General features: G+C 31.0%; 1 pseudogene; it reads right to left on the bottom strand.

Moving 5' to 3' along the window:
• Positions 1-26,069, bottom strand: part of LOC149209813 (protein STRICTOSIDINE SYNTHASE-LIKE 6-like) — a 50,749-nt pseudogene extending 24,680 nt beyond the window's left edge.
• Positions 26,070-27,852: the final 1,783 nt, after the last annotated feature.

The raw sequence follows: 27,852 nt of genomic DNA, 5'->3' as shown, positions 1-27,852 counted from the left end.
TGGAAGATTCGAAATTAGAGAGTTATAGTCGTTTCAAGATCGAGCTCCTAAAATAAAGAAAAAGCGAGATGAGGAAGTTTGATGGCAACGATTCAGTAAATTGGATACTACAGATGGAGAAATATTTTTATCTACATGGTGTACCACTGTTACAAATGGTATGTATTGCATCTAATTATTTAGAACCGAATCAATTTTTATGGTATAAAGGTCTTTGTTCTCATAAACCACTTGTCACGTGGTCAATTTTCACAGAGGAAATGATAGAACATTTCAAGGATACAAAGAGAAACACCTTCTTTAGCCAATTGATAAATCTCAAACAAAAGTGTTCAATGGTAGAGCACATTGAGGATTTTCAAAAACTGAATATAAGGGAAAATGATATTTCAGAGAAGTAGAGGATTGATGTATCCATAGGGACTTTAAAGGATAACATTCAACATGAGGTTCGTCTTTGGGAACCTGATCCATTGGAGAAGGCATTTACGTTGGCAAGAAAAGTGGAAAGCAAAATTATAGAAACAAGAAATTCTACCCCTCACAACTATAAACATGGAAGTGTTGTTTCTCCTAGACTTCCACAACCTACAAGGGTAACACCACAACAATTGGAAGAAAAAAGAGAAAAAGGTCTTTGTTACAATTGTGATAGCAAATGCACTAAAGGTCATAAGTGTGATGACAAGAAATTATTTTACATAGATTATGAAGAGGAGGAAGAAAAAGATTAAGAAACATCAAAAGAAGAGGATATACACCAGGAACCAACCCTAGAGAAAGAAGAAATGAATCTGACCATATCTTGTAAAGCATTGGCAAGAATTACCACTCCTCAAACTCTCTAGATAGAAGGACATATCGAGAAGAAAAAGGTTCAAGAAGTGAAAGATCGCATCGAGAAAGAAGAAATGAATCCAACCATATCTTGAAATGCATTTGCCGGAATTACCACTCCTCAAACTATCAAGATAGAAGGACATATCCAGAAGAAAAATGTTCAAGAAGTGAAAGCTCACATCGAGCATCAAGAAATGAATCTGACCATATCTTGTAAAGCATTGGAATAAATTACCACTCCTCAAACTTTAAAGATAGAAGGACGTATCAAGAAGAAAATGGTTTGAGCAGTGAAAAATCACATCGAGTATCAACAACTAGTTCTCCAAATTTTAAAGGATAATGCCACTTTGGTGTAGAATCGAATGAAACAGCAGGTAGATCAACATTGGAGTGAAAAAAAATTTTGATGTAGGTGATTGGGTATTTTTACGGCTACATCTCAAGTAAGCTATTTATGAGAAGGAAATGTTGGCAATACTACACGCACTTAAGAAATGGCAACCTTACCCAATGGGAAGACACTTCAAGTAAAAATGGATCATGATAGTCTTAAATACTTTTTAGAAAAAATATTATCTTTAGAAGAACAAAAAGAATGGGTCACAAATATGTTGGATTATGACTTTGACATCATCTATAGAAAAGCGAAGAAAAATTTTGTTGCAGATGTACTCTCACAAAAGGATGAGGATGTGGAAACATTGTTTTGTGCTATTTCTATTATCCAACCAGATTGGATAAACGAAGCATGGGATGAATGGAAGAAGGGTGAAGAAGTGTGGCCACTCATTCAAACGTTGCAGAATATCCCAATTCAAACAATATTGCCAGAACTTGAAGAGGAAGGAAAAATCATATTGGAACCTGGAGCAGTCATAGAAACAAGAACATGACAGCTACAAAATCGATCAATTTTAGAGTATCTAATCAAGTGGAAGAACTTACCCGCTGAATATTCCACATGGGAGGACAATAATTTTATACAAAAGCATCAAGAACTACTCAAGCATTGAGGACAACACTTTTTGAAGGAGAGGGGCATGTTAGGCCCCAATACTATTAGTGTAACCCCTTATTGTTATTAGTACAACCCCCTTATTATATTGGTTGTACCCATGTAGTCCCCATATTGTTACTATTGTGCCCCATAGAAGCCCACTATTGTTATTATTGTGCCCTTACTCCTCATCTTTCTTCCTAATTGTAACATATGCACTATCTTTCATCTTTCCATAACATTGAAAAGAGAAGAATGATGCCATGCGTAAACCATCTATTGATTTCACTCTTGATATGGCTGTGAAGGTAAGGCCTTGCTTCTCTTTATTCCCAATATCAACTGATAATCGTTCTAAATTCAATCTTTGTGACTTGTGGATTGTAAGAACCCATGCCATATTCAAAGGAATTTGCTTTCGATTTCCTCTTATCATTGGTGTGGTAGGAGCAATTTTTGGACCGCTTCCATCAAATGGAATACCAACATACTTATCAAAAACAACATTTGTGAACATTGGAAGTTGAGGTGGCTTAGATTTAGGTATATAAATTATATCCTTAACACAACCAAGTGCACCATTCACCAAGCCAACTTCAACCCACAAATTACATGTCAACATAACACTTTGACCATGACACAACCAAACTTCATGTTCCAATTGATCATCATCAACACCTTGAATGCTCAGCATCACATCATGCAATTGGACAATTTAATGATTTTAACATATACGTATTATGGAAGGAGACCAAATTATTTGTTGGAAACATGTGAACTACTACATTAAAGAAATCTCTTTCTCTAGGATGCAGCCTCATATCAGCCCGTGGCATAAGAAACTCCCAATCTTCAAGAACAGGTTCTACATTTCTTATGATATTGAGGACTCTATGAAAACAAGATTGTTTCTCATTATTCCCTTGTTGGCGAAAGATTGTGTCAAGAGTGACAAAAATGTTGAATTTGTTCCACAAGACTTTCCCTATTGTATTACCTGCACACAAAGGCTTATCTCTCATAGGAGGCAGCTGGCCAAGGTCACCCACAAGGATGATGGATCTACCAACAAAAGGACAATTCTTTTTCTCTAGAAATGCTTCTCGTAATCAAGCATCTATTTCCATAAACAACCTTGATCCTAGAAAGATAATTTCATCAATAAATATATATCTAATATGTCTCATTTCTTCTTGGAATACTCCAAGTTATTGCCCCTGTAGTGGCTGCATATCTTTAATTGGAATTTTTAGAGTTGATTGTATGATTTTTCCATGTATATTAAAAGTTTTTATTACTGTCGAGGCAAGAAGACGTAAAGGGCTTCTTCTGTTACTTAAAAAATTAGAAAGAGCTTCAAAAATAAAATGCATAAGGAAAGACTTCCCAGTGCTCGCAGTTCCCTGCACAACCATAAGAAGAGTTTCATGGATCTCATATTCAGCAAAGTGCCTTAAAACAATCTCTAAAGAAAGTCGTTGTTTTCCCGGCAATGAATCTGGAGATGCAAATGTTTTGTTTGAAAGGTCAACAATATCACCCATTTATTTTGCATTCCTTATAAAATTAATAGTTTCTTCTGCAACATCATCACAAATAGTTGTACTTTCCCAGTCAAACAATATATCAAAGTCCCTTTGACCAAGAGTGTGAAGATCAGAAACATTCACATCATTTGGTGGGAACAAGCGAGCGAAAATATTCCATTCTTGAAAATCATCTTCAAGATTCATTTATTGGTTAGAAAAATCACCATCTTCTTAATCTTCAATATTGTTGAAAATTGACGGATTTTGATCAATGTGCCATGCTCGATATTGGAAATTCCTCCAATTTTCAATAATAATTTAAGCTGAAAGACCAATTTCTGCAGGAATTTCATAAAATTGCTTGTACAAGAGCAATTATGTCCAAAAAAATGTTTCAAATTCATCTAAATCCTCACCAGGAATAGAATAAAATTGTGGCCAAACCCGAACAATCGCACAAACATCTCTAGGCTTCCATGGATCTTGTTTACGCTTGCTATCAAATGTCGAAGATCTTGTTGTTTCTATCAGAGATAGATGTTCAAGGAAAAAAATTATCTTCTGATAGTTTTGAAAAAAAGTATTCTCAGATGAAAACTGCAAGCGATCTCTAGATATTTTCCTAAAAATCTTTCTCCCAACATTTAAGGAAACAAATTTTCGACTACAAACATATAGAGGTAGCTTAAGCAACATAAGGCACGTTTGTTGTGCTCCAATGTCACAGTCAACAATCATTTCTACAAGAAACCTTCTATATGCACATAAAGCATGATGCTCAAAGCCAATAGAATCTGAAATTCTAGTTAAATATGAATATAAATATATCCACATAAATATGAATATAAATAGAATTTATATCCACATTCACATTCAACTGAGGTAACCACAGACCAATCTTTTGACTTGGTAGCTAGCCCTACCAAGCCGTAGAGGGCTCTCTCCAAAGGATCATAACCAATAGGGCTGGATAGATTATGGTCTTAGGCTAGATATGATGTGCAGAGGTTGTTTAATTTGATCTGTTGGGGTTGTTGGAAGAGGATTAGATCAAAGAGACTAGGTCAGGGCAAATAAGGTATGATTGCAGACATCTAATGGAGCAAGGTAGGTAGGAACTCAAACACTTTAAGTTTATGATATGAGATGGATAAGACTAGTGAGGTACTAGAAAGAGCAAGACAAGCATGTATTCTTTCTAAACTAAAGAAACTGGACAAACTATATAGATTTACACAAAAGAGAGAATATAAAATGTATTATGCTCATCAACTTGAAAATCAACATATCATAGATGTGAAGTGAAATATGGGAGTACAAAGAATTTAAACATATGCAACATAAGAAGAAACTAAGTCAAAATTCCATACCACAGGTATTCCACCAAAATAGCTGCAACTCATTTATTAAATTCTGCCAAATACTGATTACACTAGTGTCTCTGATCAATAGAAAAACACCCAAATGATTCCAACCATTTCTTACTTCAAATGATGAAGTATTTATACAAATTCTAAACTAAAATATCTTGATAAAAATCTCAAGAAATTTTTACAAATATCCTAAACTGTTTTTCACAAATACAAATGAAATGTAGGACATTAAAAACTAATGTATCTACTTGGCACTATCGTTATGGATTTTTTTTTACAAGAAAGAGAAAATTGAATTTGATTGCAACTCTTAGTTGATGAGGTGGCTAACTGTCTTTGAACATTTTCCTCCTGAAATCCTACAAAATAGGGTCCAGTCATGCCTTTGTATATCTCAATCTGATATATATCTGTAAAACTTGAGAGAGATGATCGTATATAAATATATTCTTGAGATAAACCTCTCTCCATTTTCCGAAATTCAGCTCGATCTATCCCCAATAGTCACTGCAAAATGGTGACTGAAACATGACTTTACACAATGCGAAAAATAGGCTATAAATATGTACATGTATCTATCATTTTATAATATATGTGTAACATTGGAAGTAGGTTATTGTAATTTAGAATATTAGGAACAAAAACCTCCTCTAGTTTCTCAAGATTCATCTTTGATTGGCCAGAATATGTTTTGCAAAAGTATGACTAAACAGGAAAATTTGGGAAACTATGTCTGAAAAGCTTCATATTTATAAATATAATTGGTGAGAATGAGAAAGTGGATATAAATATGAAGCTTTTCAGACATAGTTTCCCAAATTTTCCTGTTTAGTCATACTTTTGCAAAACATATTGTGGCCAATCAAAGATGAATCTTGAGAAACTAGAGGAGGTTTTTGTTCCTAATATTCTAAAGTACAATAACCTACTTCCAATGTTACACATATATTATAAAATGATAGATACACGTACATATTTATAGCCTATTTTTCACATTGTGTAAAGTCATGTTTTAGTCACCATTTTGTAGTGACTATTGGGGATAGATCGAGCTGAATTTAGGGAAATGGAGAGAGGTTTATCTCAAGAATATATTTATATACGATCATCTCTCTCAAGTTTTACAGATATATATTGGATTGAGATATACAAAGGCATGACTGGACCCTATTTTGTAGGATTTCAGGAAGAAAATGTTCAAATACAATTAGCCACCTCATCAACTAAGAGTTGCAACCAAATTCAATTTTCTCTTCCTTGTCAAAAAAAATCCATAACGATAGTGCCAAGTAGATACATTAGTTTTTAATGTCCTACATTTCATTTGTATTTGTGAAAAACAGTTTAGGATATTTGTAAAAATTTCTTGAGATTTTTATCAAGATATTTTAGTTTAGAATTTGTATAAATACTTCATCATTTGAAGTAAGAAATGGTTGGAATCATTTGGGTGTTTTTCTATTGTTCAGAGACACTAGTGTAATCAGTATTTGGCAGAATTTAATAAATGAGTTGCAGCTATTTTGGTGGAATACCTGTGGTATGGAATTTTGACTTAGTTTCTTCTTATGTTGCATATGTTTGAATGTTTTGTACTCCCATATTTCACTTCACATCTATGATATGTTGATTTTCAATTTGATGAGCATAATACATTTTATATTCTCTCTTTTGTGTAAATCTACATAGTTTGTCCAGTTTCTTTAGTTTAGAAAGAATACATGCTTGTCTTGCTCTTTCTAGTACCTCACTAGTCTTATCCATCTCACTTCATAACCTTAAAGTGTTTGAGTGCCTACCTACCTTGCTCCATTAGATGTCTGCAATCATACCTTATTTGCCCTGACCTAGTCTCTTTGATCTAATCCTCTTCCAACAACCCCAACAGATCAAATTAAACAACCTCTGCACATCATATCTAGCATAAGACCATAATCTATCCAGCCCTATTGGTTATGATCCTTTGGAGAGATCCCTCTACGGCTTGGTAGGGCTAGCTACCAAGTCAAAAGATTGGTCTGTGGTTACCTCAGTTGGACTCTTTCTCAGGCTTGGCGATCTGGAGGAGTGATAACATTCTGGCGCCGTTGTCGGGGATGAAAGCTCTATCTTCCTCGGGAAATAACGACAACGACTTAGATCCAGTTGTTGATGATGGATAGCAGTCGAACACAAGAAGGTTGAATCATCCACCTGGTGACACCATTGTTCAAGATCCCGAGCTTCAAAGTTTAGAGTGATTTCACTGCCAAAGTCTCTAGATTTCAGAGCATTAATGGTAATATTGATGATAGCGTATGTGGAAAATCCTTTATCTAGTGAAATATTACTAACTTTAAGGAATGAGTTAGCAGAATTTCATATTTATCAGAATTTCTCAACATCAGTATTTCGTTGTTTGAAATCCAGTCGAATCACACCTGAAGGTAACAATTGTTTTCTTGGTTTAGTTGTTGAAAGATTAGAAAACGAAATTGAACTATTGGATGTTAAAATTGAGTCATATGATTTCCAAGATCCTAAACATTTCTTGGAAACTCTCCCTCCTCCCAAAGAATAAAATGTAAGGTTGCCCTTGGATGGTTGGATTGACAAATGTTTTGATTTACAGCAGTGATGTGGCAATCTCCAGCTGAGAGAATATGTTAATGAGTTGGAGCAACAGATAGTATATGGTTTTTATGATCCTATAGTAGCATATATGGAATATTTTCTTAAGTTAAATGACAAACCAGATTTCCTTTTACAAAGCCAGAGGTATTATGTGTATATATTGCTGGTAGAATTTCCAATTATGTTCTGGTTCAAGCACCATCAAACAACCTCATCATTACAACAACTGCTTGATTGGTTGATTTGGCACTTTAGTATCACTTGATTCAGTGATTTTGCAGTAGATTAGTGTAGGATAAGTGTGCAATAAACTTGCTTGACGAGCATCCTTTAGCATCTAGCTTACAATTTGCAGTCTGTGCGTTTTCAGTGTTCAGTTTGGTTCTTAGTTTTTTACCGTATTGGCCAACATGGTTAGGAACTTGGTCTATGGTATTCCTGACACCTCCAAGGAGCTGCAATCCCCAATAAGGCTGATGTTAGAGTCAGTCTTTGCATACTTCCATCAATGATCAAAATTTCTCTTTTACATCATATTAGTGTTCCGTGTTGAAATTTTTACCATTCCACCTAGGTCATCATGTAAAATTTACTCACTGATGGCAGCCCTAGTAAAAAAACCTCACTCACCTACAATCCATCTACCTCCATTGACCTTTTCCCATGCACTCCTAGTTATGTTACCCTCCATTCCCCAAATTCCATGTCACCTCCCGCATCCACGTCATTCATCTGTCTCATGATCAGTTGAAACTATGCTTTTTCCTATACGCCACATTGCTTTCAAACATGGTTTCCAAACCAATGAGGATGAATTTTTAGAAATTGAAAGAGCTTTTTTTTCCAACATCCTCATGTACAAAAATCTCTCTCAGTTTTATAACATCTATTATGGTTTGTGATATACAAATGAAGCTTTGCAGGCATATTTTCCCAATTTTTCCTGTTTAGTCATACTTTTGCAGAACATATTGTGGCCAATTAGAGATGAAGCTTGAGAAACTAGAGGAAGTTACTGTTCCTAATATTCCAAAGTATAATAACCTACTTCAAATTTTACACAGCTATTATAAAATGAGAGATATATGTACATATTTACAACCTATTTGTTGGACTATGTAAAGTCCTATTTCAACCACCTTTTTGCAGCGACTATTGGGAACCGCTAGAGCTGAATTTCGAGAAACGCAGAGAGGTTTATCTCAAGAATATATTTATATATAATAACCTCGATCACATTTTATAGATATATCTTGGATTGAGATATACAAAGGGATGTCTGGACCTTATTTTGCAGGATTTGGGGAGGAAAATGTTCAAAGACAGTTAGCCATCTCATCAACTAAGAGTTGCAATCAAATTTGAATTTACCTTCCTTGTCAACAGAAATCCTTAATGATAGTGCAGAGTAGATACATTAGTTTCTAATTTCCTAGATTTCATTTGTATTTGTGAAAAACAGTTTTGGCTATTTGTAAAAATACCTTGAGATTTTTATCAAGATATTTTAGTTTAGAATTTGTATAAATACTTCATCATTTGAAGTAAGAAAGGGTTGGACTCACTTGGATGTTGTAATAGCTTTCATACTTTGGCATGGAATATATTGGATGAAGTTGCAGCTATTTTGGTGGGATTCCTGTGGCGTGGTATTTTGATCTTGTTTCTTCTTCAATTTCATATGTGTGAATGTTTTTTTCCTTTCTTGATCCATTTCATTATTATTATGTTTGATTTTCAAGGTGTGATAAGCAGAATTCATCTTTGTATGCTTTGTTTTGGGAAAATAATCATAGCTTGTTTCATTTCTTCAATTTAAAAAGAATTCATGACCCTCATGCTCGTTTTAGCATCTCACTAGTCTAAACCATCTCATCACTGTACTACAAAGTTTAAAGTACCTTCCCTACCTTGCCCCATCAAATGTATACAATTCTGATTCACTTTACCCTAGCCTAGTTCATTCTCTAACCTAATTCACTCATCCTTGTGACTTCCCAACCAAATCAAATCAAGCAACTCTCTGCACTTTACATCTAGCCTAAAACACTAATCTATAGAGCCCTCTTGGTTGTGATCCTTTGGATGGAGCCCTATCTAGCTTGGTAGGGCTAGCTACCAAGTTAAAATATTGGTCTGTGGTTACCTCAGCTAGACTCTTTCTTAGCCTTGGAGATCTGCAGGAGTGATAACACCTCTCAACCAACTTATTATCTCGTAAATCAGACAGTTGGTGATGCAAATATTCAATTGTTGTAGGTGAGTTATCATGTAAATGTTTATTTACAAAAATGTAGTAGTTTCTTGGCTCCGATGCCACATTATCATGTTCAAAAGGTAATATCGAAATCGAGGATGGATTCCAAATCTCCGATCATAGTACCTAAGAAGATTCAATGCATACTGATGAAGTTCAACACTAAAAATATGTGGTTGCAACCAATCAACATCACCAGTGGAGAATAATGTTGGGAATTCCATATCTAATAATCCCTCTGTATTATATTCATTCACGGGAGAGGTTCCAATACTAGGCCAATCCATGTCTTGAACATGTGAAGAATAAATATTATCAATAAATTCTCTAATTTCTTCCACGTATCTTCGTTCATTTGGTAGGCGAGCAACAAAAGAAGAAGGATGAGAGGGAAAATTCTCAGCAGGAAACCCTTCATTATTAGTTGCATTGATCTCAAATTCTTCAATATCACAATCAAAAAATCTAATCCTGGAGGAGATATATGTTGATATTACGGGAAGAGAATTTACTGAATCGTAGTCAATTACAACATCTCGATAATATTGATCATGTTGGATTTTGAAAATAAATGCAACCATCACTCAAGATATTTTGACATAACGTTCATAGTATTTAGACTGAGCGACATGTCTCTGCACAATTATAAAGTCAATATCTTCAACATGTTGGGGGAGACTTTGTACAATTGTAGAAATATCTTCAGGAAAGCTAATTGTATGAACACTATACTTATATTTCCCACCTCAACCATGTGTCACTTGAAAATAGGATTCACACATGCTATTAGCATTTCTTCAACTTCAGTAAGAACTCTTAAAATATGAGGTTTCTCACCAAGATCCACGTTATTATATCGACAAAAAGGATGGGCTCCTCTTTCACTCTTACATCGTCTACAAAAAGCTCCTTTAGAATGTCTCAAAACTTGGATTACGGGATATGATTCTTGGAAAATGTGGCACATTTGGAAAACTAAAAAGCTATCTATCTTCGCTCGAAATATTTTATGCACTACCATAATGTTTTCATCAAAATGAATATGATCTCTATCAGCTAGACCATGTTGAGAACCATTTGGAAGAGTTAAATTTCTTGTAAAATGTACTTCATGTTCAAGAACATGATATTCCCTTCCCAAATTTGAAGCATATGGAATAGATATATGACAGGTTCGTTCCAAATTTATGGTCTGAATTTCACGAACCTGAGAGGATGTCAAGGTCTCTTTGTCATAAAATATTTCAAAATTTGATTTCCAACTAACTATAAATGAAAAAAATGAAAAAAGGATCAAATGCATTCAAAATTTACATTTGTTTATTGATGTGGATGAGAGTTACGATATGGTTGCTCATCGCTTCTAACATCAGTGGATGGAACATTTTGGGAGTTAGTTTCGATGACTTTATTCAAATGAGTTGTTTCCTATTTCAAAAAAATAAAATACATTATAAAACTAAATGTCGAACAAATAAAGATTAAAAAATTGAAAACAAATCAAATACATTAAACAATTACATTAGTTTTACAATTTGATGTTTTGGATTCTATTTCTCCAACCTAATGAGATGAAATCATGTCTTCTCCATAAAAGGTTATAAAATAAAATGTCCAACCAAGTGAAAATGAAAAAATGAGAAAAATATCAAATGCACTCAACATTTACATTTGTTTGTCAATGTGGATGAATGTTATGAGATGGTTCCTCTTCACTTCAAACATCAGTAGATGGAACATCTACGATGTTAATTGTATGCCTCTATTGAAATGGGTTGTGTCCTTTTCGAAGAAAATAAAATATGCCATAAAATTCAATGTTATGAAACTAGCTCATAAAAAGATAGAAAAGATAGATCAACGCCCTAGAAATAAGCCTCCTCGAGGGGGAAACCTCCTTTACATTACATAAATGAACAATTCTTGGATGATACAAATGACAAGACCTCCTTTATATATATAGGAGTTTAAGGGGTTATAATATAATCAGAGCTGACATAACAATAATAATGTAAGGGCACAATAATAACATTAGTGGGCTTCTATGGGGCACAAGAATAACAATATGGGGACTACATGGGCACAAAAATATAATAATGGGGTTGTACTAATAACAATAAGGGGTTACACTAGTAGTATAGAGACATAACATGCCCCTCTCCTTCAAAAAGTGTTTTCCTAAACACTTCAGTAGTTCTTGATGCTTCTATATAAAATTCTTGTCCTCCCATGTGGAATCTTCAGCTAGTAAGTTCTTCCACTTAATGAGATACTCTAAAATTGATCAATTTCGTAGTTTTCAGGTTCTTGTTTTCGTGACTATTCTAGGTTCCAATATGATTTTTCCTTCCTCATCAATTTCTGGCAATATTGTTTGAATTGGGATCTTCTGCAACTTTTGAATGAGTGGCCTCACTTCTTCATCCATTCTCCTTTCCTCCATTGCTTCATTTATACAATTTGGTTTGATAATAGAAATAGCACAAAAAAATGCTTCCACATCCTCATCCTTTCTTGAGGGAGCATCTGCAACAACATTTTTCTTCCCTTTTTTGTAGATGATTTCAATGTCATAACCCAACATATTTTTGACCCATTTTTTCTATTCTTCTAAAGATAATCTTTGTTCTAAAATGTATTTAAGACTATCATGATCCATTTTTACCTTGAAGTGTCTTCCGATTAGGTAAGGTCACCATTTCTTAAGTGAATTTAGTATTTCCAACATTTCGTTCTCATTAATAGCTTACTTGAGATGTAGCCGTGAAAATACCCAATGGGAAGATCCAATGTTTCGAGCAATTGGCCCCAAATTATTAAACAATTGGCCAATCAAACTATCATCCAAATCATCACACATAATGTCATCATTACCTCCACCATGGATGTTTTGCAAACTCTGGGCTTGGTCGAAACATGAAATCGAACACACAGAAGGGTTAGGGTGGACCATTTCACCCACGTTATCAATATGACATTCTTCCTCATTGCAAGATGTTTCCCCAATGTTATGAACATTTTCATGAGAGCATTGAACAACAAAATTATGCTGATGAGGAGCATATTCTGATAATGAACTATCAACAGGAAATGTTCTTTCCATTATATCATCCATAGTATGATACTTACAAGGAATTATAAAATCATTTTCAAGAGTGCCTTCACTCTTCCTTCTGTCATATGTAGCTATCCTTTGCTCAACTATGACATCCTTATTTTGTTGATACCATAAACAACGACGTTCATTAGATCTGTCACGTGATGCTAGTGACAAATTTTGTTTTCTTGTACGCTTGCTTTTTCCTTTAGATGACATGTCTACAATGAATAATAACATATTCATTATGGATCCATAAACACGGAACATAGAAAATATATAATATAAACAAACACAAAAGAATGAAAAAGGCACAAGTTTTTTTTTGGAAATCGTAAAAAAACATAAAAAGTGTATATATTACTTTTTCCAACCATACAAACTTATCAAAATGTATAAGGCTTTTTCCAAATAGCTAAAAACAAAAATGAATTTTTCGAAATGGCTAAAAACATAAATGAATTTTTCCAAATGGCTTAAACAAAAAAGTCTAAATTTTCATGTATCATATTAGAATCAAAACAAAACCCATACTATTGGGACAAAATACTGTAAGAATTGTATGATTTGGAAGTATATCTAAAGAAATTTAACTATATAATATCAAAATATAAATGCAAATATTAAAATGTACATAAATATATAACATTGTTTGAGAATCAATGACAAAAACAAATACAAATAACATGTATAACATAAGTCATAGCAATTATAGTTATACAAACAAAGAAAAATGTATAGCATCGTGACACATTTAAATTTAATTAAGAAAACTTTAAGGGAAACATTATGAAATATTTTACATCATAAAGATGGGTACAAGCATAATTTTACAATATTACCTTAAATACCCAATGTATGCATAGAGCCAAAAATGGAAATATTTTCCACAACCATAGATAGTATATAAAATGAAAATATTTATAGGAACTCCTAAGAATACTAATATCCTAAGAATCCATATCCATATCCAATGGTGGAATCTCATAAACAAAATCCATACGGAGAGCAATTGCAAAAAAAATTCCAGATTCAATCAAATCATTGCAATCCTCCAGCGTTGGGTACCAAAACCCAAACATCTATTCATTAATTGAATTATCAATATCTGTTGGAAACTAGATGCTAGTCATCATGTCATATAATAGGAATGGAACTTCACTGTAGTTGCACATTATAAGAACCACACCATGGACTATTCAAAATGGATGATAACTAGGACATTTTCTATTTATATATGTAGAAATGTCTTCCAAAAAATTCAATCTGAAACCCCAATCATCCTCAAAGTAGTCAATTCTTTATTCAACACAGGGTTGACCAAATTGGAAATGATCTAATTCTTCAATTGACCATACAATGGAGCCATAATTGAAAAGGAATATCAACTGATCCATGTATATTTCTAATGACATACACTAAATGTCAGTGATTGGAAAAAATGGAAAATCCCATTCATTTTTTATTATATCAAACCAGTATATTGTATACGCATATAGAGGATAATATTCATACTCCTTATCCAAATAGTTCCAAACCAATTTACTTTTATAAAACACTCCATCCTTAGGGGATGAAATGCCACCAAATGGAATATCAACCCTTTTTCCATACCTTGTCAAGACTAATGAAAACATAAAATTTGAGACTTCATTGTGTCATACATATGTTTGTAGAAAAACCCAGGTATATTTTATGTTGCTTACATTTTCCAATAATGAAAAGGATCCCAAGTCTCCAATTCTTATTCGCCCTAGCTTTTTAAAGGCCCTTGTAAATGGATTCATTACAAAATAGTTGTGTGTATGGGAGAATTCTGTTGGTAAGGATAAAACCACCATTGGTCCAATAGTAGACTCTACTTTTTATCTTGAATCTATGAATCATAAATGAAAATGAGATATGTGCCCATTTTGAATAAGGTATTCAGCAGCAAAATAATTGTCTTCACTATTGAGGAAAGGAACCATAAATCCAAATTCGTTCATAGAGACATGCTTGCAACGTAATAATAAAGAAGGATTTTGCAAAACATTCTTCAATTTCTTACAAACAATGCTAATCTTTATCACAACTGATAAAGGGACAGAGGAAGAAAAAATCAAGAATTTTGAATGGAAGACAACTCCAAATAGCTGGATCCATGATCAAATGATCAAATCACCTAACAAAAAAAAAAGAAAATACAATTCATATCAAAAAAACAATTTAATGTTGAATAAAATTAAAAGTAACATACATACATAATTTACCATCTACACATATAGAAAAAGTTCACATATACACATTGTATAAAATCAAATAAGTGATCATAACATTATTACAACACTTAACAAAATTCCACAATCTTTTGAACCTAAACTCTATAATCCAAGATTATTAATGTTCGTAAACCTATAATTATATTTATATTAAATTCTATCTTTAATATCGATATTATACTATTTCTACTAATATATTTATAATATCAATATAAATTTTTCATTTTCAATATAAATATTAAAGTAAACCAATTTTTTTTAATGTTAAAAGACCTAAAATTCAAAACCTAATGTTATAAATTAACACAATGCTACATGAACCAAATGATATAAAATTGCCAAATATTTTAATCTCAACATCAATGAACCTAAATAAACCTAAAATTATTAAGTGCAATGTTTAATAAAAATATTTACATAAACAAATATTCACATCAAATGTATAGATGCAAAATATATTTTTACATAAATTTCTATGTTTAACTTTAGTATCTATATTTAATAATAATAAGAAGAAGTAAATAATAATAATAATAATAATAATAATAATTAACATTAAAAAGATATTGACGTTTAATATTAATATAAAATAGATAATAATATATTCATGATTAGTATATTCTAGAGATTTTATATTGAATACAATAAATTGAATTAATAAGAAATTAACATATTTTTATTATTAATACAAATTTTACATGGATTCTCAATTTATTTATTTAAATCTAAATGAACAAAATTTGAATATATAAATATTTTATATGAAATCAAAATGAACCAAATGTATTCTATAAATCTATTACATAAAATAAATTTTATATTGAAAACACAAAATTAAATTAATAAGAAATTTTAGATGTTTTATTACCAACACAATTTTGACATTCATTCTTAATATTTGTATTTAAATCTAAATGAACTAAATTCTAAATGCTTTTCTATGCCTTTTTTGTTCTAACTTTTGGATTACATAAAATAAATCTATAATATACATTTAGTGGGTGTTAGCAATTATGAACATCATCATATTGTAATTTATTGAATGAGAGAGAGCGCACATTATTATTCCATTAAAGGGTTCTTTACTAATATTTGTAATTCAATCTTAGTAAAATATCAATTCTTCACTTTTGAGCTTAATTGTAAATGAACTTGGTGTAAAGAGATAATTTCGTTGAAAGTTAAAAGAAATAAAAAATTATTTTTAGTATGAGGAAATATGTAATTCATTCACAACTCAAGATGGAGTTGAAGTATAACATATAAAATAATATTAGTGATGTTACACAAATGTTTAATTCGTTCTATGTTTAGTTTAATTAACATGTAATATTTAAAACCAAAATATATTAATAACATAAAACTACTTTGAAAACCAAATAAAATATTTCAATATCCATATTAATTAACATAATTTTATATTTCAAGTATAAATATCATTTATATTTCTTAGATAAAAACTAATTCTCATCTATATATTATGATTTATAATATTTTATATAATATTACAAAATATACACATATTTACTTAATTAAAAATATTGCATACTTACGTATAATGAAATTATAATTAATTACTACAATATGTTGATTTACTTAATTTACTTTTATAATTTTTTCGTAAACATATTTTTTATTCGTAATTTAATCTTATTTGATTTAACTATAATTATTATAAAATGTATATGTATTTATGTGTATATATATCCAATTTAACTATAATAAATAAAAACATAGCTCTTTTTATATTCTAATATATTATTAGACCATATTCCAATATAGAATTTAAAATACAACCTAATTAATAGAATTAAATTGCAATTACTTATTATAATATTTTATATTTATTTATTTAATATTATTATTTTTTCTTATTAATTTCATTTATCTTTTCATAAATTACCTTATATAATTTGGTTTATAATATAATATAATATTATGATATATTGAAAACCATATTCACAAATAAAGGTATATCTATATAAAGGGAAAAGATTCATCATTACTCCATGTATTCAAATTTATTAAAAATATTGCATACTTACATACAATCAAATTATAATTAATTACTACAATATCTTTATTTATTTAATTTACTATTATAATTTTTTCCCAAACATAACTTTCATTCATAATTTTACTTTATTTGATTTAACTATAATTATTATAAAATGTATATCTATTTATGTGTATATATACCCAATTTAACTATAGGAAATAAAAATATAGCTCTTTTTATATTACAATATATTATTAGACCATATTCCAATATAGAATTTAAAATGCTACCTAATTAATAGAATTAAATTGCAGTTACTTATTATAATATTTTATATTTATTTATTTAATGTTATTATTTTTTCTTATAAATTTCATTTAACTCTATATAAATTGGTTTATTGGTTTATTTTATAATATATTATGATACTATGTTATATTATAAACCATATTCAAAAATAAAGACATCTATATAAAAGGCAAAGATTGATCATTGCTCCATATATTCAAGTGTGGAGGGGATCAAATACACATGTTTTTTACCACATATCTTAATAAATTTGATTGCTTTCGAAGCTTGACAAATATGGAGCTCTAGATTACTTGATAAATATTGATCTAGATTATTGATGACAGATAGGAATGAAATCTTCAAAATACAAGTGTAATTCTGCAATTATTATGAATATTTGTTTTTTAATGGGTATACCAATAAAGATAATCAATACATATATTCAAGAAAACTTATAAAAAAAAAATTTACTTTTTGTTACTACCATTACAGTTTTAACCGAAAAAAAAAATTGTAAAAAAAATAATTATTTTCCATCTAAATAGTATTAATCATAAAGGGAAACAATAATAATACACTTCAAAATTCTGTCTATTTGAAGATTCTGTCAAATAACCGACTTCAAGAATATTTTAACTTATGAGATAGCTTCCAAACTTGAATAAATTATGTGTATTTAAAGTTCACACAAGTAACCCTTTTGATCGATTTTAAAATTTATTAGATAACTCTCGAAAGTGATGAGAGGGGTTTCAATAAGTCCATAGCTTAATTGCTAATCTTTATTATATAAAGAATTAGGTCCACATTTTAATTGCTAATCTTTATTATATAAAGAATTAGATTTTATTAAATTTGAAGTCATCCTTATTATATAAACAATTAGATTGAAATTTCAAATTCCAAGAGAAGATGTAAGAGGAATAATTATTTTGTGGAAGAATACGTGATGCAAAGTCATCTTATGGTTCAACACTAGTGTTTTCATTTATATTTCGATGTTATTAGGTTTATTTTGAAAGATTGTTTAGTTGTTTTACAAAATGTATAGAAAATTTTGTTTGAAGTAATCCTTATTATATAAACAATTAGATTGAAATTTCAAATTCCAAGAGAAGATGTAAGAGGAATAATTATTTTGTGGAAGAATACGTGATGCAAAGTCATCTTATGGTTCAACACTAGTGTTTTCATTTATATTTCGATGTTACTAGGTTTATTTTGAAAGATTGTTTAGTTGTTTTACAAAATGTATAGAAAATTTTGTCAACGGTAAAGTGTCAAATTGTTGGCTGATTTTAAATTGGAAATATCGTAAGAATTTTGCAACATGGCTAGACAGAAAGACTCTAAGTTTTGTAGTGGTATATTGAAATTTTTGTTGCACTTCTGAATGTTTTTTAATAGTAAATGATTTATGGGATTTTTGAAATTAATTTTGATGCACCTGATTTTAGGAAAATATAATTTTTATGTAAATGTTTGATGTAAGTTAATTTGATAGAAACTATGTTCTGGTTTTATTGTGTTTGTCTTCTATCATTTTTCTTCCAGCGAAAACCAAGATAAATATCAGCTATAGATTTAATGCTCAGCGCTTTAAGAAAATGCATTTTCTTACCTTTTTTTTATTAATCTCATAATATATACTATTTGTAAGTTATATTTTACTATAAAAGTTGTATTTTACAAGTGCACTTGTGTTTGTCTTCTATCATTTTTCTTCCAACGAAAACCAAGATAAAAATCAACTATGACGTTAATGTTGATTTCTCACAAACTACCTTAAGATTGAATGTCTTAGATCCTACGGCTTACTTAACCCTTTGTTGGTAAACTTATTTACGTTGATATGATAACATATCATGAGGTATGAGACATAAATTTTATAAATTGATGGTAATTATACTTTTCTTTAAAGTTTTAGCTTCATAATGATGCATTAATATATGTTTTTTCCACACCAAAGTGATCGTATAGATATAAAAACTACAATCTCACATTCAAAAGTAAAACTAAGTCTAAAACTAACCATAACTTTAGAGCAAGTACATATCTTCCTAGGAGTGTATTAAATATGGCATCCCTACTCTCTATAGTTTAATTAAATCTCTTATACAATACATGCAACAATGGCATATTCCGTCAGCCTAGACACACAAGGGAAAACAAACTTTTAGAGAAACCCTTGAGAAACCCCTTCAAATCATTCTAGTAATCCTTTCAGAAAATTGTAACCCACCCACTAATAAATGTGCGCATCCACACAACACTATTTTTCTTATAATAGATGGAGTGGTCATGAATAACAGGTACAATAAATATTTTTTGACAATTTGAAATTCCCAGCCAAGAAACCTTGCTCTTATTCCTCTACGTTACAATCGTAGATGGTGTAGCTAAGTAATAAAACATAAAACATAATATTTAAAGATATGGTGATGAATAACACGTCCAATAAATATTTAATGAAAATTTGAAATGTGAAATCTTGCTCTTATTCTTCCATGTTTCCATATATTCTTCCAAGTTTTAGCATGAAAAACCTCAGTGTCCTCCCATTTTCATATATTCTTCTTGTTTTAGCATGCAAAATCTGACAAATTAACCACAACGAATATAATAAATATTATTATTAAATAAATATTAGTATTAAATACTAGTATTGAAAAAAGGTACAATAAAAAAACCACCTAACCACACACAACTTAGAGATTTCATAAATTTAATTTCAACAAATATGTATTACATCGGATCTGTTTTTATAAATTTATATATTTCCTTTCATTCAATAAGCACTGACAATCTACCAATTTTTTTTTATATATTTTGTATTTTTATAAATTTATATATTTCCTTTCATTCAATAAGCACTGACAATCTCCCAAATTTTTTATATATTTTAGATTACAAAAATCATTTTATATAATTATTTGAACTAATCCTTAACTTTTTAAACTTTACACAATTAAATTATTGATTTTTGTGATATTTAAAAAAAGTGCTGTGGAATATCAAAAACCAGGCAAGAGCTTGATTCATATACTCTTTACTGGGACTTTTCAAGTCAAGTTTAGAAAGTTTGGAATAAATAGAAGCACACTTCTCTTATTTTCAGACTTTATTAGTCTCTTCCCACGGCAAAGCAAGGATTATAGCGATAGCTAAGCGTTAAATTCATATTAGTTTTAGTTGACCATCTTTTTCACCAAAATTTACCAAGGTTTTGGCATCACAATTTCGCTCAACGAAACTTTAACCAAACTTTTCACTTACACCTCGGAAAGGTTTTGGCATCACAATTTCGCTCAACGAAACTTTAACCAAACTTTTCACTTACACCTCGGAAACTTCACTGGTCTCACTTCACTTGTCTCGAGGCACATTACAATGGGACATCATTATTTTATCCAAGTTTATTTTTTAATGCAAAAAACAAAGTTCTAAATTGACGAAATATCCAAAGTTTTTGGGCGCTCAAAGTTTTTGGCTAGCTGCTCCTATTCGGAGAGTGAGTGCAGAGCATATCCAAAGTTTTTTCTATTCCTATTCTGGGTGGTTGTTCCTCCATTTTTTAGCATATGCTCCTCCATTTTTTAGCATATCCAAAGTTTCAGGCTTGCTAGAACCACTATTTTCCTGATGCCACATGTTGTCACATGTTCTAACTGCCCTGCATGCAGTCGCTGCTATTTTCCCAGCTATTTTCCCACATGCCACAAGTTCTCCACATATTGTGAGCCAACCACCTTATTATGTGAGTCAACCACCTTATTCTCTGATTTATGTCGTTATTCTCTGATTTATGTCGAGTGAATAACCATAGCATAGAAATCTGATTTATGTCGAGTGGATAACCATAGCACACAAAACAGTCACTCTGTAAGTGCCGGAGGAGCCGTTTGAAATGAACTGTCACTCTTTTAAGTGCCGGAGGAGAAGTTTGAAAAGAACTTAAAACAACAGTTTGAAAGGAACTTGAAACTTCATCGAGGAAATGAAGCTAGCAACAACATTGCAGATGGAGAAGGCTGCAAAGGTTTCAATGGAGGCTACCCATGCCCACAACACAAAGAACTGTCGCGCTTTGCAGGCACTTGAAGAGTACTTCAAAAGAAGTTATTTCTTGTAAAATAAGGCAATAACAATGTGCAAGTTATTTCTTGTACAATAAGGCAAGAACAAGAATAAGCCAACAACGGCTTGTAGATATAGTTGAAGCCAACGATGCTGCGGAAAATCGTAACGAATGTAAAAAGTTAAAGTTGATTGAGGTAACCACTTGCAAAACAGTGTGGCTTTAGAAAATACCTTTTAGAAATATGGATAATTGTAGGGAATTTGGGATGTTAACCAGTCTAATTTTTTTTCAGCGAACAACTTTTGCACTTAATAATCTTATATATACAATCTGTAAATGCAATTGTGCAGTTAACAAATTTACAGATAATATTCTCATATGTAGAATCTACAGATAATATTCTCATATGTAAAATATATATGCAAGTTATTATGCAAATGAAAAAAGTTAAATTGGACTCAGCAGATATGACAACTACCGGAATTTGAGAATAAAAATGGCAGTGGTCCTCATTAAACGGCTCCATTCCTTCAACAAACGATTCCCCTGTGCTCGACACAGAATGAATGGTTGCTGGAGCACCAAATACCAACTTCCGTTAGATGGATTCCATGTTAGTGTCATGCTCAAGGCTCATGTTCACAACTGACGCTTGTTCTTGCTCAGACAAACTAGCAGAGAAATATTTGTAGAGTAGGCACGTGCCATGATACTTATTATACTATTACGATATGTAATGGTAGAAATTAATGTAACTTTCATTTTTTTTTAACCAAAATTTATATTAATATGCATCTATACAAACTCAAATAATTCGCTGAATTGACCTCATGGTGCCGGCTGCTTAAATAGCGTCATGTACCAGTGTTACTCCAAACCTTTAGCTCCTAAACACATGCTAGCATAGATCAGGTAGTAGCTAGAGTTCGTGGGTTGATAAGCCCTCCCTCCTCTATGAGTTTGGATTTTAAACCTACCTCCTCTACGAAGCATCTTTATATTCATAAAAGGTTACCAAAAGTCGGGCATGCTGAGCTACGACCAACTAGTTCCAGGGTATGAAGCCCACTACACTAGAGCGCCGCCACAAGGTACTGCTTGTGTCCTCTGGAAGCCGGGCCCGCATTATTGCTTTAAGGAAGAGGTTGATGAGCGAGGGTTACTGCACGCTGATATTTACTGTTCAAATCATTTTAGAGTTATAATTTTTGACCGGCAGGGACTACGGCTGCTTGCCGCTCTGGTTAGAATATACTTTTGAGGTTTCAAATGCGAATCTTAGAACGAACAAAAGCCGTGGATCGAAAATATTAATTAGGATTCGATTCGATTTGTTGAATGACATTGAAAACAAACCAACGCTTTATATTTATTTTCAGTCCTTAAATGAATGTCTTTAATAATGTTTCAACATAATATTATGTTCTCTTATAAATCTTTTGACATAATCTTCAGTTATCAATTTGTCCCCGAGGTTTTTCTCGTGGAGATGAAGAGGAAAGAAAAATTTAATTTTCGAATGTCTTTAATAATGTTTCAACATAATATTACGCTCTCTTATAAATCTTTTGACATAATCTTCAGTTATCAATTTGTAGTCGAGATTTTTCTCATGGAGATGAAGAGGAAAGAAAATTTTAATTAAATGAAAATTAAAGGTAAAAATAATTAAATTTAATAATATAGAAATTTAAAAAAAATCAAATTTATATAAAAAAAACTAATTAGAATTTCTTATATTAATAATGAAAATAAAAAATTATATAAAGATTATTATCATTTTCACCTAAACCCACAATATCTAAGGATCCTGAAACGTTTACAAATCCATCTCAATATCTAAACCCACAATATCTAAGGATCCTGAAACGTTTAAAAATCCATCTTAATATCTAAGGATCCTGAAACGTTTACAAATCCATCTATTAAAGCGAGAACAAGAATTATTTTGCATTACGATATTTGCGAGAATTGCATCCCATATATAGCAAGTGCAATAGACAATAATTATTTAATTCAAATTCTTTTAACATTCATATAATATTTTTTTAAATAAGTTATTTTCTTACACATTTAATATTCATAATTTAATACTGTGAAATGAGAATTGTCCTGTATAATAATTAAAATTTGCTAATAATTTGTTAAAATATTTAGCAAACAACCAAGGAAATAGTTATATCTTTCAAATTGTTGAGATTGGAAGATAATGATTATAGTTATATCTTTCAAATTGTTGAGATTGAGAAGATAATGATTATAATTAATAATGTTGAAAAAATTATTTAGTAAACTTAGATGGAGAAGATATTGATTATTAATATTTATGTGTTGTTTAAGATTAAGTTGTGATTATTAATACCAAATTAAGATATTTCGTGTGTTTTCAATGTGTTGCCTAAAATTAAACTATGATTATTAATAGCAAATTAATACCATTGTTTATAAATATTTTATAAATAGCTATTAATAATCAATATCCTCTCTGTCTAAATTTATTAATAATTTTAATGTTATAACCATAAGTATAACTAATAATTATTTTCATAAATATAATTATAACTCTATTAAAATATTATTATAGTCATAATAATAATACATTCCTTAGAATTCTAACAGCTATTTAATAATCATAGTTTAATATCACCAAACACATTGAAACACACTACATATTTTTCTAATCAATTAATTATTATAATTAATAATGTTGAAAAACTTATTGTCTATGAACTTTGCCATGTGAGGGCTAGTGAGTGCCTAAGAAAGATGAACCCATTAGGAACTTTTATTATTATATTAAAATATATGAAATATATAAGGTCCTATATCATATATAAAATTGATGGAGACGTTAATAAAATTTAAGGACACTTGTTATTTGGAATTGGACACACATTACTAATGTTTTGAAATGGATAATCATCACCTGTTATTTGGAATTGGAGACACATTATAATGTTTTGAAATGTATAATCATCTTATTTGAAAATACACCTTTCCACTACTATTACACGTGTATGTGTAAGATTTTGTAATCCTCCTATTCTTGTTATGGTAGGTGTGTGTAACGTTTTGTAGTCTTCTCATTCTAGTTAATACTCATAGGTGTTAATTAACAAATGGCATGGTAAATTTTTAATCAAGTTATGTAAAAATTTAACTTAAACAAGGTTTAATCATATGATTTAGATATACATGGAATCTAGTGGTGTGAATTATATCCATTGATATTGTTATTGTGGTAACAATAAGATTACATTAGCATCTTTAAATTTAAAAAGTTTAATTTTTAATTTGTAAAATGATTAAAGTGACCCATTCCAATAATAGGACGCATATCGGCATAATTATTTACAAAATTTATTTTTTCATTTCAAATCATATATAGTATTTTCCATATTTTAAGCTTTGAACTATCACATTAAATCTGTACAGAAGTAGTAAAGTTCTAGGATGCAAATTTATCAATGAAAATAAATGGTTTATAGAATTTATCTTTTCATCGCAGATCATACAGCGTCATTTCCACATTTTAAGCTTCGAAACTATCAGATTTATCTCATCTATCAGCATGCTTACCTTTTAGCTTTCAACTTTTAGTGTTATTTTTTTAAACTCGAGATGAAATCCATGTTGTTTATAACTATATCATATGGAAATATATTTAACAAACCCTAATCTTGAAATTAACAAAGAAACTTATCCATTTACATACTTCACAAACATTGTTTTTCTTTTTCGAGATGATAGAAATTCTGAAGTTCGAAATTAACGAACTTATTTTTATCCATTTACATACTTTTCTATCTCTGTTTCGCTATTTCTGGAATAGATTCAACTAAATTCTTAAGTTTGAAATTAACGAACTTATGTTTATCCATTTACATACTTTTCTATTTATGTTTCGTTATTTCTGGAATATATTCAACATGATAAGTCCTCATCCATACTAATGGAATTGTGTTTTTTACAACACTTGAGTGGGCCACAAAAATGAATTTCTTATTATTATTACCAAACCTGTCTATCTGAATTGCTTGTACCCTGTGAATGACAGACATAAACAACCCAAAATACCATCTATTCTGCATGTTCAAACTTGTAACTATTATAACTATAAACCTATTATTGACCATAAAAGACTAAAAGATGGTATTCCCTATTCCCATACCTCATTTTCCCTGAGCCGATGCCGCTATAGGACATTCCTCCTGAACCTCTGCATGGGCCTCTGCATGAGCCATTGAGAAGCCAATGGCTGGTCGCTCACCTCACTAGTGTTATATTTTCTCAGGCGTGCTGGTTCCCCTCTAGTGTTCCCAAACATACTATCCACAATATGAATATATTTGAGATAAATTGTGAACATTGTGTTCATCACTACAATGTGATCATCATGCAACTTTTCAATATTTAACAACGCTTTCAGAACAAACTCAATTCAACTTGACTTCTAGTTAATCTCCTTCAGTTGGTTCAGGGTCTCCTACTGTCCTCAATCTCTTTCTATCGTCTCTTTTGCTTGCAACGTAACCATTAAGGTTTTCATATGCCATGCAGTCTCGACTATATTTTGAAACAATGTCTCCCTGGTCCTAGTTACCCCATATCAATGATCCAATTGACCTCCTCTTCAACTCTGTTAACCGGGGTCACCATTTTCAACAGTTTCCCCATATCAATGATCCAATTGACCTTCTCTTCAACTCTGCTATCCGGGATCGCCATTCTCAACCTATGGACCTTCCTGTCCCATATGTCCATGGTCTCCTTGCCCTTCTGCAAAAAGTTTTCATGATATTTAGTCATTGCATTGAAATAATTTGAAGAGAACAAAATGATGCAGTAGAGGATTTTTCTTCTCAGTATTGTGAATAAGTTAAATAAGATTACATTGGAAACATCTAATAAATGACTAGAGTGAAACTCTACTAAACTATACTAAGTGAAACTGAACCGGGACACTTGATGGATGTTTTTGACACCTAGCAAGTGGTTGGAATTAGATTCTCAACCCTCCCCCTTAATTGTGACCACATAAAAAATTAATTAAGATGTGTGTTGGTCTCTATGTTAGCTACGCTTACAATTTAAAAAATTGACTTCAACTAAATTTATTTTTCTTCTTCTATTGTTCCATTTCTTGTACCCTCTAAAATATTTTAGCTTTTTCTCTTTGTTCTCTCCTACAAACTTCAATTTCTTCATTTTTTGATGCATTTATTCAATTGTTCCAGATATCTAGGCATGTCCTGGTCTTCTTCAAAAATCGGTTTGCTTGTGGACTATTGTGACATGTCATCTTTTCTTTTCTAATCTTGATCATCAATTTGCTGAAACATAAGTTTATAATAAAAAAATATTTCTTCACGACTTCAATACCTGAAAATTTCATTGATATTTTCATCATCAAAGTTGTCTTCAACATTCATTTTTATAGCTTCTTTGCATACCTCATTTAGACATAGTGTTGAAAGCCATGCTTCAAGGAAATTTAAACCTTCTTCATAATCGTTTTGTGCACCTACACACTAGAAATCAATGTTAGAATTAAAAATATTTGCAGAAACACATTGGTTCTATTCCTTTTGCGCTATAAAAATGGCTTTGTCTGGTTGCACTTCGAGCTATGCTTATGCCTTTTTCTTTGTTTTCTCTTTTTGGGCTTCTTTCTTTGCCTCTGCCTCTATCTCTATTTCTTTCTTTATGTCTTGCACTTCCATACTAACATGTGCTACTGCAGACAGGTTGTCTTCCACTTCGTTTTTAGATTCAAGTGGGATTATCTCACCAAATAACATAATGTCAATATGATGTTTTTGTTGCACATCACCTGGAACCATTCATCATTAGGTAACAAGTCTTCATCAAACTTTACATCAACAATATTAATTGTTGGATTCACCAAAGTATTGTCTGCTCCAATGGTGGCCTCACTGTTATGAACAGTCCCTATTGCTCGATTCAACAAAATTTCATCAAAAAGCTATGTTGTTGGATTCACCAAATTTTCATCACCAATCTTTGTTACTTGATTTACCAATCTTTGTTGCTAGATTCATCAAATTGAAATTAACAAGTTTTGTTGCTAGAATCACCAAATCTTCATCCACTTGCAGTTGTGCATAGTGGGATTCAACAAACTTTGCTATACATCCACCTTCATCTTCAACTTCAATACTCCCCCTTACACGAAAATTCCTCTCAAGAGTGTCACATGCTTCCTTGGTTGTCTTTGTTTCATTCATTCTTAGCCTTTTGGCATTTCCCATTTTTTGAATGCTCGCTCTCTATGACTCAAGAAGCAAAACAAATTGTAGACATCGCCTCTGACTATAATAAAAACGTGTTTGCTTCTTAACTTCGGCAAACAAAATGAGTATCTTAGCTTCCATAAACGAAATGAGTATGACGCTTTGACAAAAGCTTTCAAAAAAATCACTTTAAAAAAAATGCAGCGCCTCTTTTTTCTATATAACAACTCTTTTTTCTATATAACAAACTCAAGTTT

This window comes from Pinus tabuliformis, chromosome 1_2, assembly GCF_031772625.1.
Source record: "Pinus tabuliformis cultivar Carrire ecotype Pingquan chromosome 1_2, CPIR1, whole genome shotgun sequence".
NCBI classification, from domain to species: Eukaryota; Viridiplantae; Streptophyta; class Pinopsida; order Pinales; family Pinaceae; genus Pinus; species Pinus tabuliformis.
The sequence above is the reverse complement of the archived record's forward strand: the minus strand, read 5'-3'. Positions and strand labels throughout refer to the sequence as shown.